Source organism: Bufo gargarizans, chromosome 6 (assembly GCF_014858855.1).
Source record: "Bufo gargarizans isolate SCDJY-AF-19 chromosome 6, ASM1485885v1, whole genome shotgun sequence".
Lineage (NCBI taxonomy): Eukaryota > Metazoa > Chordata > Amphibia > Anura > Bufonidae > Bufo > Bufo gargarizans.
In genome coordinates this window covers 272,453,914-272,471,016 of record NC_058085.1, presented here as the reverse complement: position 1 = coordinate 272,471,016, position 17,103 = coordinate 272,453,914, and positions in this window count along the sequence as shown.

Genomic DNA, 17,103 nt, shown 5'->3' with positions numbered 1-17,103 from the left:
CTGATGCACCATGCATGCGGAGTGCCGGTATCTCCTCCCTGCAGTGTATAACACCCTGGGGATGAATCTGGCTTAGACTTAGATGCCAGGTCAGAAAGCAGAGCTCTGTGCCTCACTAAGGCCTCACCCACACTGACTTCAAAAATATGGGGCTTAGTCTGAACACCTTACTTTTTAATGCATTTACACCAGAAAACTGGTTTATAATTCTCATCTATACAATTTTAATCTCATTTCCCTTTATATTGTAGATGACAAAACTGACCGCCTGCAGCCACCACTAGAGGGAGCTCAGTGCATAGGAATGCATATAGGTATCATTCAACCCAATCTCTATGCACTGACCTTCTCCAAGGAGTGGGACTTCATTTCCCTCTTTGATTGTGTGTCCTATAGTAGTGGTGTTATCTACCTTCATGGTGACTTTGACACTGCCAGACCTTTAGCCACCACCTTTCCATGATCCTTGACCCTTGTTTAAAGAGGCTGTAGAGAAAAGAATCCTGCGCAGGTTCTCACCACCCATCACACTAAAACTGTGCTCACACCTTGCTTGTGAACCAAGTTCATGGGTCTTGTAGGGATATGCCAGGCCATTAAGTGTCAGCGTATCTGTTTTTCCACTAAATCCTGACAGAATCCCCAGTGTGTGAACTTGGCCTTAGGATACATTCAGACAGCCATGTTTTTTTCAGTCCACAAACCGCAGATCTGCAAAACATGGATACTGGCAGTGTGCAAGTTGCATCACGGTGCAGACCCATTGAATTCAATGGGACTATTGTCTGCATGTTGCAGCAAAGTATAGGATATGTCCTATCGTTTGCATCATGGCCGCATGGATGAAAAAGCATAAGAAGGGGCTTATGTGTGCCCAAGTCTGAATTACCTCAGCAAGTCCTGATGATGGCGTCTTCTTGGATGTAGACATTTTTGTACTGCAAAACTGTAGTCCACCAAGAAGGGGCTGCCTGTAAAAATTAAATAAAGAATTAAAAAATGATAAAATACACCACTTTTTAATAACCGTGTATTACAATGTGCCCGGGTCGGACTGGCCCACCAGAGTATCAGAGGATACTCTGGTGGGCCCAACTTCCCAAGCTCTGACAATAATGGACCCCTAATTAAACAAGGCCCTTAACCCAGTGGCGTAGGGATCGCCATAGCAGCCATAGCAATGGCTATGGGGCCCTACGCCACTGGGGGCCCGCCGCCGACTGAGGATTAAAAAAGAATAAATATAAAAAAAAAAAATAATGTGGGGAGTGGGTCGGGCGTGGGTGGCGCTGTGATAGGGGGCGGTTGGACTCAGAGCCGAGGGCGGAGGTAGAGAGGCAGTCTGGGCGGTTCGCTGGAAGTGGAGGAGGCGGAGTCAGACTAGGAGCGGCACATACAAGGAAGCTGCTGGAGTGTGGGTGGCTGGCTCGTCGGGCGGCGTGCGCACAGTACAGGTACGGTTCGGTCAGGTGTCGGTCGGTTCAACTTCAAGTGGCTGAGATGAGGACTGGCTGGGGAGTGGAGTGGGACTGAGTCTGTCACTGTCTGAGTCTGTCCGAGCGAAGCGGCAGGCGGCAGCCGGCAGTGTCAGTCAGTGGAGACTCAGAGAGGACACACTACCCGAGAATGATTATGGAAGAGGTTCCTCCACATATGAACTGGAGATAATAACTTATAAGAACTCATCTCGCTATAGTTTCTGGCGAGACAAGAAAACAATGAAAGCGGTGGTCAATGACTACAGGAGTCTGCCCAGTAGTTCTGGGTTTTAGGTGGAAGGATCTGTAAGGATCTGAGTGGCATTGAGAAAGGGACAAATTGTGATGGCTAGATGCCTGGGTCAGAGCCTTTCCAAAATGGCAGCTCTTAAGGTCTTAGATTCCTGGTATGCAAAGGTTAGCACCTACCAAAAGTGGTCCACAAAGGGAAGACCACTGAGGGGGAGACCTGTGGACGACACTGAGGGGGAGACCTGTGGACGACACTGAGGGGGAGACCTGTGGACGACACTGAGGGGGAGACCTGTGGACGGCACTGAGGGGGAGACCTGTGGACGACACTTACGGGGGAGACCTGTGGACGACACTTACGGGGGAGACCTGTGGACGACACTTACGGGGGAGACCTGTGGACGACACTTACGGGGGAGACCTGTGGATGACTCCTTACGGAGGATCTGTGGATGACACTTACGGGGGGATCTGTGGATGACACTTACGGGGGTATCTGTGGATGACACTTACGGGGGGATCTGTGGATGACACTTACGGGGGGATCTGTGGATGACACTTACGGGGATCTAGGGAGGGCTGTGGGGATGTTTGGGTGGAGCTCTGGAAGGGGTGGGAGGTCCGATGGGTATGTGGGGGTGGGAGATCTGGGAGGGGGGGCCCATATTTTTTTTTGCTATGGGGCCCAGTCATTTCTAGCTACGCCCCTGCCTTAACCCCTTTAGGACCAGGCCATTTTTTGCAAATCTGACCAGTGTCCCTTTAAGTGCTGATAACTTTAAAACGCTTTGACTTATTAGGCCATTCTGAGATAGTTTTTTCGTCACATATTGTACTTTATGACACTGGTAAATTGAAGTAAAAAATAATAATTTTTATTTATAAAAAATACCAAATTTACATTATTTTTTTTAAAAAATTGCAAATTTCCAAGTTTCAATTTCTCTACTTCTATAATACATAGTAATACCTACAAAAATAGTTATTACTTTACATTCCCCATATGTCTAGTTCATGTTTGGATCAATTTGCGAATGATATTTTATTTTTGGGGGATGTTACAAGGCTTAGAAGTTTAGAAGCAAATCTTGACATTTTTCAGAAATTTTCAATAACCCACTTTTTAGGGACCAGTTCAGGCTTGAAGTCACTTTGTGAGGCTTACATAATAGAAACCACCCAAAAATTACCCCATTCTAGAAACTACACCCATCAAGGTATTCAAAACTGATTTTACAAACGTTGTTAACCCTTTAGGTGTTCCACAAGAATTAATGGCAAATGGTGATAAAATATCAGAATTTAGATTTTTGGGCAAATTTTCTATTTTAATCCATTATTTCCAGTAACAAAGCAAGGGTTAGCAGCTAATCAAAATGCTATATTTATTGCCCCGATTCTGTAGTTTGCAGAAACACCCCATATGTGGTCGTAAACTACTGTACGAGCACACAGTAAGACGTAGAGGGAAAGGTGCGCCGTATGGTTTTTGGAAGGCAGATTTTGCTGGACTGTTTTTTTTACACCATGTCCCATTTGAAGCCCCCAGATGCACCCCTAGAGTAGAAACTCCATAAAAGTGACCCATCTAAGAAACTACACCCCTCAAGGTATTCAAAACTGATTTTACAAACGTTGATAACCCTTTAGGTGTTGCACAAGAGTTATTGGCAAATGGAGATGAAATTTGAGAATTTCAATTTTTTGGCAAGATTTCCATTTTAATCCATTTTATCCAGTAATAAATCAAGGGTTAACAGCCAAACAAAATGCTATATTTATTGCCCCGATTCTGTTGATGTGGTCGTAAACCGCTGTACGGACACATGGCAGGGTGCAGCAGGAAAGGAATGCCATACGGTTTTGGAAGGCAGATTTTGCTGGACTGGTTTATTTACACCATGTCCCATTTGAAGCCCCCCTGATGCACCCCTGGAGTAGAAACTCCATAAAAGTGACCCCATCTAAGAAACTGCACCCCTCAAGGTATTCAAAACTGATTTAACAAACTTTGTTAACCCTTTAGGTGTTCCATAAGAGTTAATGGCAAATGGTGATAAAATATCAGAATTTAGAATTTTTGGCAAATTTTCAATTTTAATTCATTTTTTCTAGTAACAAAGCAAGGGTTAGCAGCTAATCAAAATGCTATATTTATTGCCCCGATTCTGTAGTTTGCAGAAACACCCCATATGTGGTCATAAACTACTGTACGAGCACACAGCAAGGCGTAGAGGGAAAGGTGCGCCGTACATGGTTTTTGGAAGGCAGATTTTGCTGGACTGTTTATTTTTACACCATGTCCAATTTGAAGCCCCCCTAATGCACCCCTAGAGTAGAAACTCCATAAAAGTGACCCATCTAAGAAACTACACCCCTCAAGGTATTCAAAACTGATTTTACAAACTTTGTTAACCCTTTAGGTGTTGCACAAGAGTTATTGGCAAATGGAGATGAAATTTGAAAGTTTCAATTTTTTGGCAAAATTTCCATTTTAATCCATTTTTTCCAGTAACAAAGCAAGGGTTAACAGCCAAAAAAAATGCTATATTTATTGCCCCGATTCTGTAGTTTGCAGAAACACCTCATATGTGGTTGTAAACCGCTGTACTGGCACACGGCAGGGTGCAGAAGGAAAGGAATGCCATACGGTTTTTGAAGGCAGATTTTGCTGGACTGGTTTATCTACACCATGTCCCATTTGAAGCCCCTCTGATGCACCCCTAGAGTAGAAACTCCATAAAAGTGACCCCATCTAAGAAACTGCACCCCTCAAGATATTCAAAACTGATATTACAAACTTTGTTAACCCTTTAGGTGTTCTACAAGATTTAATGAAAAATAGAGATACAATTTCAAAATTCCACTTTTTTGGCAGATTTTCCATTTTAATATTTTTTTTCCAGTTACAAAGCAAGGGTTAATAGCCAAACAAAACTCAATATTTATGGCTCTGATTCTGTAGTTTACAGAAACACCCCATATGTGGTCTTAAACCGCTGTACGGGCACACGGCAGGGTGCATAAGGACAGGAATGCCATACGGTTTTGGAAGGCAGATTTTGCTGGACCGTTTTTTTGGCACAATGTCCCATTTGAAGCCCCCCTGATGCACCCCTAGAGTAGAAACTCCCAAAAAGTGGCCCTATTTTAGAAACTACGGGATAGGGTGGCAGTATTGTTGGTACTAGTTTAGGGTACATATGATTTTTGGTTGCTCTATATTATACTTTTTGTGAGGCAAGGTAACAAGAAATAGCTGTTTTGGCACCGTTTTTATTTTTTGTTATTTTCAACATTCATCTAAAAGGTTAGATCATGTAATATTTTTATAGAGCAGGTTGTCACAGACGCGGCGATACCTAATATGTATACTATTTTTTTATTTATGTAAGTTTTACACATTGTTTTCATTTTGAAAAAAAAAATCATGTTTCAGTGTCTCCATAGTCTGAGAGCCATAGTTTTTTCAGTTTTTTGGCAAATATCTTGGGTAGGGTAGGATTTTTGCAGGATGAGATGACGGATTGATTGGCACTATTTTGGGGTGCATAAAACTTTTTGATTGCTTGCTATTACACTTTTTGTGATGTAAGGTGACAAAAAATAGCTTTTTTTACACTTTTTTTAACGGTATTCATCTGAGGGGTTAAGTCATGTGATATTTTTATAGAGCAGGTTATTACGGCTGCGGCGATACCTAATATGTATACTTTTTTTTATTTATGTAAGTTTTACACAATTATTTCATTTTTAAAACAAAAACGAAAAAATCAAGTTTTAGTGTCTCCATATTCTGAGAGCAATAGTTTTTTTCAGTTTTGGGGCGATTATCTTAGTTAGGGTCTCATTTTTTTGGGATGAGGTGACGGTTTGATTGGTACTATTTTAGCGCACATATGACTTTTGTTTTTTTACTTTTATTGCCTTTTTTGGGAAGTAAGATGGGAAAAATTTCTATTTCATCATAGTTTTTTATTTTTTATATTTATGGCGTTCACTGTTCGGGTAAAGTAACAAAACCGTTTTATAGATCAGGTTGTTAAGGACGCGGTGATATCAAACATGTGTAGGGAATTTTATTTTTTTCATTTTGAATCAGTGATAAATTTGTTTTTTGATTTGTACTTTTTTTTCACTTTTTCTAAACTTTTTTTTGACCCAGACCCACTTGGTTCTTGAAGATCCAGTGGGTGTGATATCTGTATAATACAGTACAGTACACTATATAGTGTATTGTACTGTATTTTACTTACACTTTGAACAGAAGTATGCCTTTAGCACAGATCTGTTCAGCACCATGGACAGCAGGATGCCTGAGAAGGCGTCCTGTTGCCATGGGAACCTTCCCCGTCTGCCACAACTGAGCAGACGGGGAAGAGGAAGGAGGGGAGCTCCATCCCTCTGTGACCCCATCCTGTCTGGGGGCTGCAAAGGCACAGAAGCTCCCCAATGGGAGAGGGAGGGAGCTCCCTGACTGTTAACCCTTTCCATACCGCGGCCCGTACGCACCGCGGTATGGAAAGGGTTAAACGGCTGACATCGCAGCACAGATGTCAGCCATTTATACCAGAGTGTCATCAATGTGCTGACACTCTGATATAACCACTGGAGACCAATGAATATTCAAGAGGAGGTGGGCGGAGGATCACAATCCCGCCTGCCGCACCGCCCGCCTCCCGCACCGCCTGCAACCCCCACCCTGCACCACCCGTCGCCATAATAATCATTTGGGGATGCAGGGGCGGTTAAAAATCTATATTTCCGGCATTTTAAAGTTTCTGATCCCCGCGGTCAGGGACCACAGGGATCAGAAACTGCAGAAAGCTCAGCAAACCAAAGGTCTGAATTGACCTGCGGTTTGCTGCGATCGCCGACATGGGGGGGTCACAGGTCCCCCGTCGCATGTAGCTGGGCGGCAGTGATCGGAACCATGCATGACGTTCCGGTACGTCATGTGTCCTTAAGTACCAGGACAATATGACGTACCGATACGTCATGTGTCCTGAAGAGGTTAAGGTCCTATATACAGTGGCCCCTCAAGTTACAATTAATTGGTTCCAAGACGACCATTGTAAGTTGAAACCACTGTAAGTTGAGTAATCTATTCCAAAATCCCAAAATGTCATCCAAGATAAGAGAAAATAAAGATTTAAGAAAAATAAGCAGATAACTAAGATAGATAAAACAAGTCCTTACATATAACAGTCAGGAAAAGCTGCCAACTAGCAACTAATACAGCTAATTTATCAGAGAAGTGGCCTTGATTGGTTGGATCTGAGTCTGGGGCATTGTATGTGGAGTCTAGTTTCAACTTACCATGGGTCAGAAAAGACCATTGTATGTTGAAAATATTGTATCATGAGGCCATTGTATCTTGAAGGATCAGTGTACACAGAGATTGGGCCCTCAGAATCGTTTCTTCTGCTTGGCCCAAGGGACTACAGTCCGATGCTGAGTGTGCCTGCACTTTTAACAAACTTTGACTGATTTGTCATCATATATCAAAAGTTTTTATCAGCACTCAGATCCCCACTAATCAACATCCTTGTTATGTAATTAATACATATCAAAAGTTTGTTAATAGAACACTACACCGTAAAGGGGTTTTCCCATGACAGCCACAGGATAGGGGACAAGTGGTCAGACCCCCGGTTTTTAGACAGTTATGTAGTGTTAATTGAGCACCAATGTGCTCGGGTGCTCGGGTGCTCTGGTGCTCGAGTAGAACAAAGCACCAGAGCACAATGGAAATCAATGGGAGAACCAGAGCATTACACCAGGTACCCCCTTCTCCAGGGGAGGGCTGGTAGCCTTAGTCCTGGGGGGCAAATCCAGTCAAGTGGCCCATTTTTTAGCCCTGCCCAGTATTAAAAGCCCCTCCTACATATAATAGGCCACTCCCAACAAACACTGTACAGCTGAAATTCTATTGCTGAGGCCTGTCACTACACATCATACGGAGAGGGGAGGCCTGTCCTGGCTGCACTGCCTGCTTCACATTATACAATACACAGCAGGCTACAGCCAGGAAGCGCCTCCCTCCCCAGATCCTGCTCAAGGCCTGTGGTTCCACCCACCATCTGCCAGTATAAAATACCTCTATATAGTGCCCCAGTAAATGCCCTCATAGTGCTCCTCCCCCCTTCCCCATAGTGTCCCCATAATATGCCAGTAAAAAAATGCCCCTTCTTAGTGCCCCAAGCATATGCCCCTATAGTACTCCTCTCCCCCATAATGTGCCAGTAAAAAATGCCCCTTCTTCGTGCCACCAGATGCCCCTTCTTCGTGCCACCAGATGCCCCAATAGTGCTCCACTCCCCCGTAGTGCCCCCAAATAATACCCCATAGTGCCGCTCTCCCTTATAATGCCTCCCATAACGTGCCTTAAAAAATGCCCCCTTAGTGCCACCAGATGCCATAGTGCCCCCCATAATGTGCCAATAAAAAAGCCCCTTTAGAGCCCCCAAATGCCCCCATAGTGCTCCTCTCCCCCATGGTGCCTCCCCATAATGTGCCAGTAAGAAATGCCCCCATAGTGCCCCCTCAAAAATGGGCAAAAAAAATGTCCACAGAATGCCACCCCAAAAAAAGTGGGGCTGTAAGAAATGCCAGCACCCCCCGTAGTGCCAGCTCTCCCCATAGTGCCAGCTCCCCCTACAAAAAAACCCACACTAATACTTACCTCCATCAGCAGCGATGTGATGCAGGCCTCTTCCAGCCTGTGTCTCCCGCTGTGTGCTGCCCGGCTCAGGAGGCGCGATGATAATGACGTCATTGCGCCGCCTGAGCTGGCCTCTTATAGGCTGCAGGCATTAGTGCCTGCGTCCTATCAGAAGAACAGGGAAGGGAGACGCCTCTCCCTCCCCTGCCCTGCCGCAGCACAGGCATCTGTATCACTGTCCTGAGGACGGCGATACAGATGAATATGAAGATGAGCTCTTCCACAATGGAAGCGCTCATCTCCTACTGACCGCCGCCGCAATTACATCCAGGGCCGCGCCGCCTGTGCTGATCGGCGGTGCAGCCCTGAGGAACAAAACTTTTTTTTTTTTGTTAAAGACGTTTTTTTAGGGAGGCCTGAAAAGCAATTGCCTCCCTGCCCCCCGTCCCAGCCCGCCCTGCCCTGCTCTGAAGAGGTGAGGGTGTCCGGTTCACAGGAAAAGGTCAGAAATTGATGGAAACACTACTGAAATGGTTCGGGAAAAGCATGGGGAGGATGTCTGGTTGCATCTTGGACTCCCAGGTCGCTGCTGGGAACGATGTTGTCCGAATAGTACGCCACTTTACAGACTGACAATAATATGCATAAAACCAAAGATAAAATCAATTTTAGAGGAAAAATTGTTAGGAAACATTCTTTCCTGTATATTTACTTGTATATAAAGTGTAAGTGCTGCCAAAAATTACAAGGAAGAGTCACTCCGATACAACCTGTACATCACATAAAGGAGGGCCTCATTCACATTGTGGTACAATTGTTCAGGTAGTGGGACTCATACACTCATAAAGCCTATGCACTATGGGTACTTTCACACTTGAATTCAACTTTTCCGGATTTAAGTTCCGTCCTAGGGGCTCAATACCGGAAAAAAAACGGATCAGTTTTATCCTAATGCATTCTGAATGGCGAGCAATCTGTTCAGTATGCATCAGGATGTCTTTAGTTCAGTCACTGTATGGTTTTTGGACGGAGAAAATACTGCAGCATGCTGCAGTATTTTCTCCATCCCAAATTCCGGAACACATGCCGGAATGCCGGATCCGGCATTATATTACATTGAAATGCATTAATGCCGGATCCGGCCCCAAGTGTTCCAGAAAACGTATCCAGTGTTGCAGCCTGCACATGCGCAGACCTTTAAAAACATGACAAAGATTACACATAAAGGAGGGCATCATACACACCCTTGAAAAATTATGATTGATGGCCTGCTGGTGACCCTCTAAAACATTGGGGGTGAGGGTCTGCTGCTGAGCTGACCCTCTAAAACATTAGGGGCGAGGGAATGCTGCTGATCTGGCCATCTAAAACATTACGGGTGAGGGTCTGCTGCTGAGCTGACCCTCTAAAACATTAGGAGCGACGGAATTCTGCTGATCTGAACATCTAAAACATTATGGGTGAGGGTCTGCTGCTGAGCTGACCCTCTAAAACATTAGGGGTGAGTGCCTGCTGCTGATCTCACCATCTAAAACATTAGGGGCGAAGGCCTACTACTGATCTGACCATCTAAAACATTATGGGCGAGGGCCTGCTGGTGACCCTCCAAAACATTACAGGTGAGGGTCTGCTGCTGAGCTGACCCTCTAAAACATTAGGATCGAGAACAGCCTAATAAGCATGTTGATATGATGGAGGAAGAGGACGAGAAAAGGGAGATTGAACCATATACCCTTTTTTGCGGTGGAAGGGGTGCATGGGAATACACCATAAAAGACACATTTAAAGTGCCTTTATGTTTAGCCGCTTTCCTCTGGTGGAGTAGAGAAGTCAGGGGCAATCCAGGCCTTGTTCATTTTGATAAGAGTCAACCTGTCAGCATTTTCAGTTGACAGGCTGATGCGCTTATCAGTTATTATGCCCCCAGCAGCACTAAATACACGCTATGACAAAACGCTGGTGGCGGGGCAGGCCAGCACCTCCAAGGCATAGAGCGCCAGTTCGTGCCACGTGTCCAGCTTGGACACCCAATAGTTGTTAAGCACAGAGGGATCTCTGAGGATGTTGACAAAGTCAGATAGGTCCGGTTGGACCTCTGGTTAGTTCACTCATATAGTAAACGCCCACATGCGCTGAGGTCACATTAAACTGCAGTTGCTATGTACTCCTTCACCATCTTCCAAAACTTTTCCCTCCTTGTGACACTAGGCTATGCATCAGGGTGAGGGTGCTGGCGGTGTGTCATGAAACTGTCCCAGGCCTTGGGGAGTGTTGCCCTGCCTCTGTTGGAACTGCTGTGTGTTCCCCTCATCTCCCCTCCTCGGATGCCCAATGAACTACGTACTTTGCCACCAGCGTTGTCAGCTGGAAATTTTTGGGGTAATTTTTCCACAAGGACCTTCTGGTATTGCACCAGTTTGCTAGTCCTCACCACCACAGGAATGAGAGATGAGAAGTTCTCTTTGTAGCGGTGGTCGAGAATGGTGAAAAACCAGTAATCGTTGTTGGCCAAAATTCATATAACGCAAGGGTCACGGTTAAAGGCAGCATAACATAAAGTCAAACATTCCAGAAAGATATAGAAATAGCGGGCGGCACTGCCAAGCGTTCCCTCCACGGTTATACATACACTCAGTACCCTCTTCACAGCCCAGGTACAGGTGGTGCACTACCTCCTATAGATAAGCAACATAGGATTGTAGATAGAAAGGAGAGCAGGCGGCACTTACCACTGGTACAAATCACGTCTTCTTTATTGTAGACTCAAATACAAATCGCGGTGGGGTTGGGGCGGACCAAAGACTTCACAGAGCTCTCTGTGAAGACTTCAGTCCGCCCCAGCCCCACCATAATTTGCATTTGAGTCTACAATAAAGAAGACGTGATTTGCACCAGTGGTGAGTGCCGCCTGCTTTCCTTTCTATCTACAATCGTATATAACATAAAGTCAGCCATGTGTGCCAGAGTCCCAACAGACAAGACTTTGCTTTCCTTATCAGGAGGATGACTCTCAATCTCCTCATCCTCTTCCTCCTCTTGCACCCATCCACGCTTAACAGATGGAATAAAACTTCCACGGGTACTACCCTCTGTAGCAGAGGCAACCGTCTCCTGCTCCTCCTCATCATCGTCCAATTCGCACTGAAAAGACGAATTGAGGGTGGTCTGGCTATTACCCTGTGTACTGTCTTTCCCCATTTCCACCTCTTCCACATGCAAAGCATCCGCCTTCATTGTGAGCAGCGAGTGTTTCAGTAGACACAGAAGTGGGATGGTTACACTGATAATATCGGCATCGCCGCTCACCATCTGTGTTCATTCCTCAAAGTTGCGTAAAACCTCACAGAGGTCAGACATCCATGCCCACTCATCGCTTGTGAAGAGCGGAAACTGACTGGAAAGGCGACGACCATGTTGCAGCTGGTATTCCACTACTGCCCTCTGCTGCTCACAAAACTTGTGGAACGTGGAGTTCCAGTGCATACTCACGTCACACAACAGTCGGTGAGCTGGCAATTGCAAGCGCTGCTGCAGCGTTGCCAGACTGGCAGCAGCTGTAGATGACTTTCAGAAATTAGCACACACGTGGCACACCTTCACCAGTAGCTCAGACAAATTGGGGTAGGTTTTGAGAAACCGCTGAACTACTAAGTAGAACACGTGGGCTAGGCATGGTATGTGTGTGAGCTTGCCGAGCTCCAAAGCTGCCACCAAGTTACGGCCAATATCAGACACAACCATGCCTGGTTGTAGGTTGAGTGTCGAGAGTCACAGCTCATTCTGGTCCCTTATGCCCTGCCATAGCTCTGCGGCGTTGTGCTGTTTGTCACCTAAGCAAATTAGTTTCAGCACAGCCTGTTGCCGCTTCCTCACTGCAGTGCTACACTGCTTCCAGCTACTGACTAATAGCTGACTGGTGCTGCAAGATGAGAATTCAGAGGTGGAAGTGGAGGAGGAGAAGGAAGGGTTTGCAGCCACTAATGTAGGTGGTGGCGGAAATCCTGATGGAAGAAAGGCCCGCAATCCTTGGCGTTGATAGCACCTGTGCCATCCCAGGTTACGACTCGCTCCCGGCCTCCACAATGTTCCCCCAGTGTGCCGTCATGGAAATGTAGTGTCCATGAGCAAAAGCACTTGTCCATGTGTCAGTTGTTAAGTGGACCTTTCCATTAACTGTGTTGGTCAGGCCATGGGTGACATGCTGGTGTAAGGCAGGGATGGCACACCAGGAAAAATAGTGGCGACTGGGGACTGAGTATTGAGGGACGGCTGCCGCCATCAAGTTGCGGAAAGCCTCAGTGTCCACAAGCACAATTCCAGAGCCAGCAATTTGGAAAGGTGAGCATTTAGTGCTATGGCCTCTGGGTGGTTGGCTGGATATTTGCCTTTTTGTTCAAAGGCCTGGGGTATGGACATTAATACGCTGCGCTGGGACACAGAAGTGGATGTGCTAGCTGATGGTGCTTGCGAAGGTCCAGGTGCAGGGTGGGAGGCATCCGGGCCTGTGTCTTACAAAGGGGATTGGCCAGCACGTAACATAGGGGAAGAGGAGGCGATGGTGTGACCCGCAGACACTGATTGTGGACCCAGGCGTTCACCCTACCTATTAGGGTGCATTGATGCCATGTGGCGGATAATGCTGGTGGTGTTGAGGTTGCTAGTGTTCACGCTCCTGCTCATGTTTGCACGGCACAGGATGCAAATGACAATTCTTTTATTGTCCGCACTTTCTTCAAAAAAGCGCCAGACTGCGGAACACCTACCCCTTGGCAAGGGAAATTTCCGCATGGGGGTGCTCCATAGAACAGGTGCAGGCCTGTTTGGTGTGGCCCACCTTCTCCCTTTTCCCACCCCACTGCCTCTTTCATTCTGTCAATGCTGTGGATCCCTCCCCCTCTGTACTGCTGTCCTTGCTTGGCTTGCCACCTTCCCAGGTTAGGTCAGTGATTTCATCGTCCACCTCCTCCTCTTCCACTTCCTCACTCTAGTCATCCTCCTGACTTGTTGACCTAACAAGAACCTCACTTATTGACAACTATGTCTCATCCTCATCATCAACCTCTTGAGAGACTAATTGCCACTGACTTATTGGCAACTGTGTCTCATCATCATCCACCTCGTAAAACACTAATTGCCATTCCCGCCATCATCTTCTGACTGTGGATGCTCAAGAGTTTGGGAATCAGTGCACAAGATCTCCTCATGACCCTCTTCAAGCGGGCTTGTTGAGAGGCCCAAATCAAGGAATGGCGATGAAAATAGCTCCTCGGAATATCCGAGTGTGAAATCATTTGTTTGCCAAGACTCTCCATGTTGGGAGGAAGGAGAATTAGGGTGAGGATTCTGTTTACCAGACTCTTGGCTACTGAGACTGGACTTTGTGGAAGACAGGGTGGTGCTTCACCGACTGGAAGCATTATCTGCTGCAAGCCAACCGACCACCTGGTCTGACTTCTAAAGTGGTGTCCTGCGCAGCCCTGAAAACTGGGACATGAAGCTAGGGATCGGGGATCAGTGTTTTTCTTGTGCTCTGGCAGTAGGCACAGTTTCACCGCGCCCAGGGCCACGGCCTCTGCGTGCACCATCAGCAGCACGGCCACTTCCCCGTCCCTTACTGCTCGCCTTGCGCATATTAAATGGTATACATGCTTGCAAGTATGTCACACGTACAGTAGCGCAGGTTTTGTAAGTGTATGCGCAATTAAATGTCACTGGATGTCAGAGATATTTAGGATGCGCAGACGTTATACAGGAGATGTAGCGCATGTAATGTCGCTGTCACCAGTGGCTAAGAAAAAATTACACTGAATGTCACAGTTTTGGATTTCTAACACCTTTCAACACTAAACCCTGCCTATAAAAACATGACGCGTTTCGGCCAGCCAATCACTGTAATGCCAGTAACCAACATGGCTACAGCATTACAGTGAGTGCCAGTAATTCCCTGCATGTTTATTGGCTGTGAGTTAAAATGGTGTTGGGCCAAGCATGCTCGCCCAACACTACAGCTAGGATGTCATTTATTATTTACTAGTAACTCCTCTAGCTGACGGTGGATCTGCCGAAGTTATGAAGAAGAGCTGGCTACAACATAACTTCGGCGTATCCAGCGGCAGTCTAAATGTATGCCAGCTGCCTTGGTGGCTTACATTTAGACCATTTTGTATGCCTTAAACAGACCTAGAAAATTATAATTGAGACAGGCCTACCGGCCCTTTCCCACCAGCGCCATGCCCAGGTTTTTAGACCACTGCAACTCCCATCCTCCACTTTTTCTTCCCAGGCTGCCATTGCAAAAAAATCTGTAGCTTCTGTTATCATTGATTGTCCCATTATATTGGAAAATTAGAAAAAAAATATTTGCCGGGTGGAAATGAAAAAACCCAAAAGTTAATTAAAATGTTTCCTTTAAAGAGGACCTTTTATCTGTTTTACTTATAGGAGCTAAATACCTGTACTTTCAGGTAGAGATGGCCTTGCGGTTCACCCAGCGGTCGTTTTGCGATGAACTTTGTTCGTTCGCGGTTCGTCAAACGGGTGAACATATGGCGATATCCGCCGGCGCCATATTCTTTTACATTGTGAAGAAGTTTGACCCATGACACATCCATCAGGTGGTACAGGACAGCCCATTGATCCGTTTCAGCACATGGACATACCCCTACCTTATAAATAAACCTGATCTGGCTGCCATTTTACATTCAGTCTTTTGCCAGTGTAGGGAGAGGTTGCTGTGTGGAGCAGGGACAGACTGTAAGGGACACCAAACACTAGCTAATAGGACCACAAAAGTCCTTTTAAGGACTAGTATTGGTGTGCTATCGATAGGTGTGACTTACTGAGGGGTGTTAATATACTTATAATATACTTTCTAACATAGAAAGTATATTATAGTGCATTTGTATTGTGCAGCAGTTGTGTGCGGTTCTGCTGCAATACTCCAGCTACACAGAGTGCCAAACGGTATTGGAACAAATAATTTCTACTGGTGTAATATACTAGTTGCCCCCCAAAAAAACTGATTGAGGCAGATGTGTTATATACCAATAATATACTTTCTATATAGTGCATTTAGGCAGTTCTCATGCCCTGCCCTGTGGGTGTTCTGAGGAGATCTGTCAGAGTTGCTGCACGTGATTCGGTCTGACAGTTTGTTTTGTTGTGGGTTTGAACAGAATCCCACCTCCTCCCAGGTGTTGTTCTTTAGGTAATTGGTGAGGCTATGTATTCCTCCCTCTCCCTATAGCCTTTGCGGGTTATAGTTCTGCCTTGTGTGAGCTCAGGAAGTTTGGTGGATCGTCAGCTCCAACATATCTCTAGATAAGTCCTTTTCCCCTTTTCCTTCTGTGTCTGTTTTTACTAGGCCTCTAGGGTGACGCTAGCTCCTTCGGTTGTTGATCTGGGTGGCTCTTTCCCTCTTCCCTACATCTGAGGGTTTGGTTCAGTGTGTTATAGTCTGAGGTACGTGGGCATGTGCATGTCTACCATCGAGATATGCACATGGGCATAGCAGCTTACGGAAAGTGTTTTAGGGCCTAGCATTTGGGGCCTAGTCAGTTTTGCCATGTTCTGTTTCCTTTCCGTATCTTACCTACCGTGACAGTAGTGCAGCATTTGTTTGTGGTTTAGCTGCGTTAGCTCAGCTACAGATAGTGACAAACGACATTAGAACAAATAATTTCTACTGGTGTGAAATACCAGTTGCCCCATAAAAAAACTGATTGAAGCAGCGGTGTGATATACCAATAATATACTTTCTATATAGTGCAGTTGGGTAGTACAGCATTTGTTTGCGGTTTAGCTGCATTACCTCAGATACAAAGAGTGAAAAATGCCATTGGAACAAATAATTTCTAGTGATGAGCGGCAGGTGCCATATTCGATTTCGACGAAATTCGCGAATATTCGATAGAATATTCATTTTATATTCGTCGAAATCGAATATTCGTCATTATTCTTGTTATCGCGATGAATATGCGATTTAAATAATCGAATTTCGATTTTAACTTAAAGGCTACTCTCCTATTGAAATAGCAATGCGATTATTTCAAGTTATAATAATCGAATTTCGATTTTAACTTAGCACTGCTATATTCCATATTCGTTAATTCTAGCCTAATATGGAATATAGCAGTGCTAAGTTAAAATCGAAATTCGATTATTATAACTTGAATTAATCGAATTGCGATTTCAACTTGGACCTGGTTTACTATGGTTGGCTTGGTAGAATTAGCGAGTATGACGAATATATTCGTTATATTCCACAAAACGAATATGGCGAATGTATTCGTTATATTCCACAAAACGAAGATAACGAAATATTCTCCATCTTCGTTTTAGCTACCTATTCATCAACTTCGCTAATTCTAGCAATCATATAGGAAAGTTTACTATAGAGACAGCTAAGTTTAATTCGCTATGCGATTATATGACAGCTTTTTAAAAAAAAAAAACAAATGGAATAATTATAATACCTGATAATTATTATAATTATTCTATTTATAAAAAAAAGCAAAGTAATATAATCGCATAGCGAATTAAACTTAGCTGTCTCTATAGTAAACTTTCCTATATGATTGCTAGAATTAGCGAAGTTGATGAATAGGTAGCTAAAACGAAGATGGAGAATATTTCGTTATCTTCGTTTTGTGGAATATGACGAATACATTCGTTATCTTCGTTTTGTGGAATATAACGAATATATTCGTC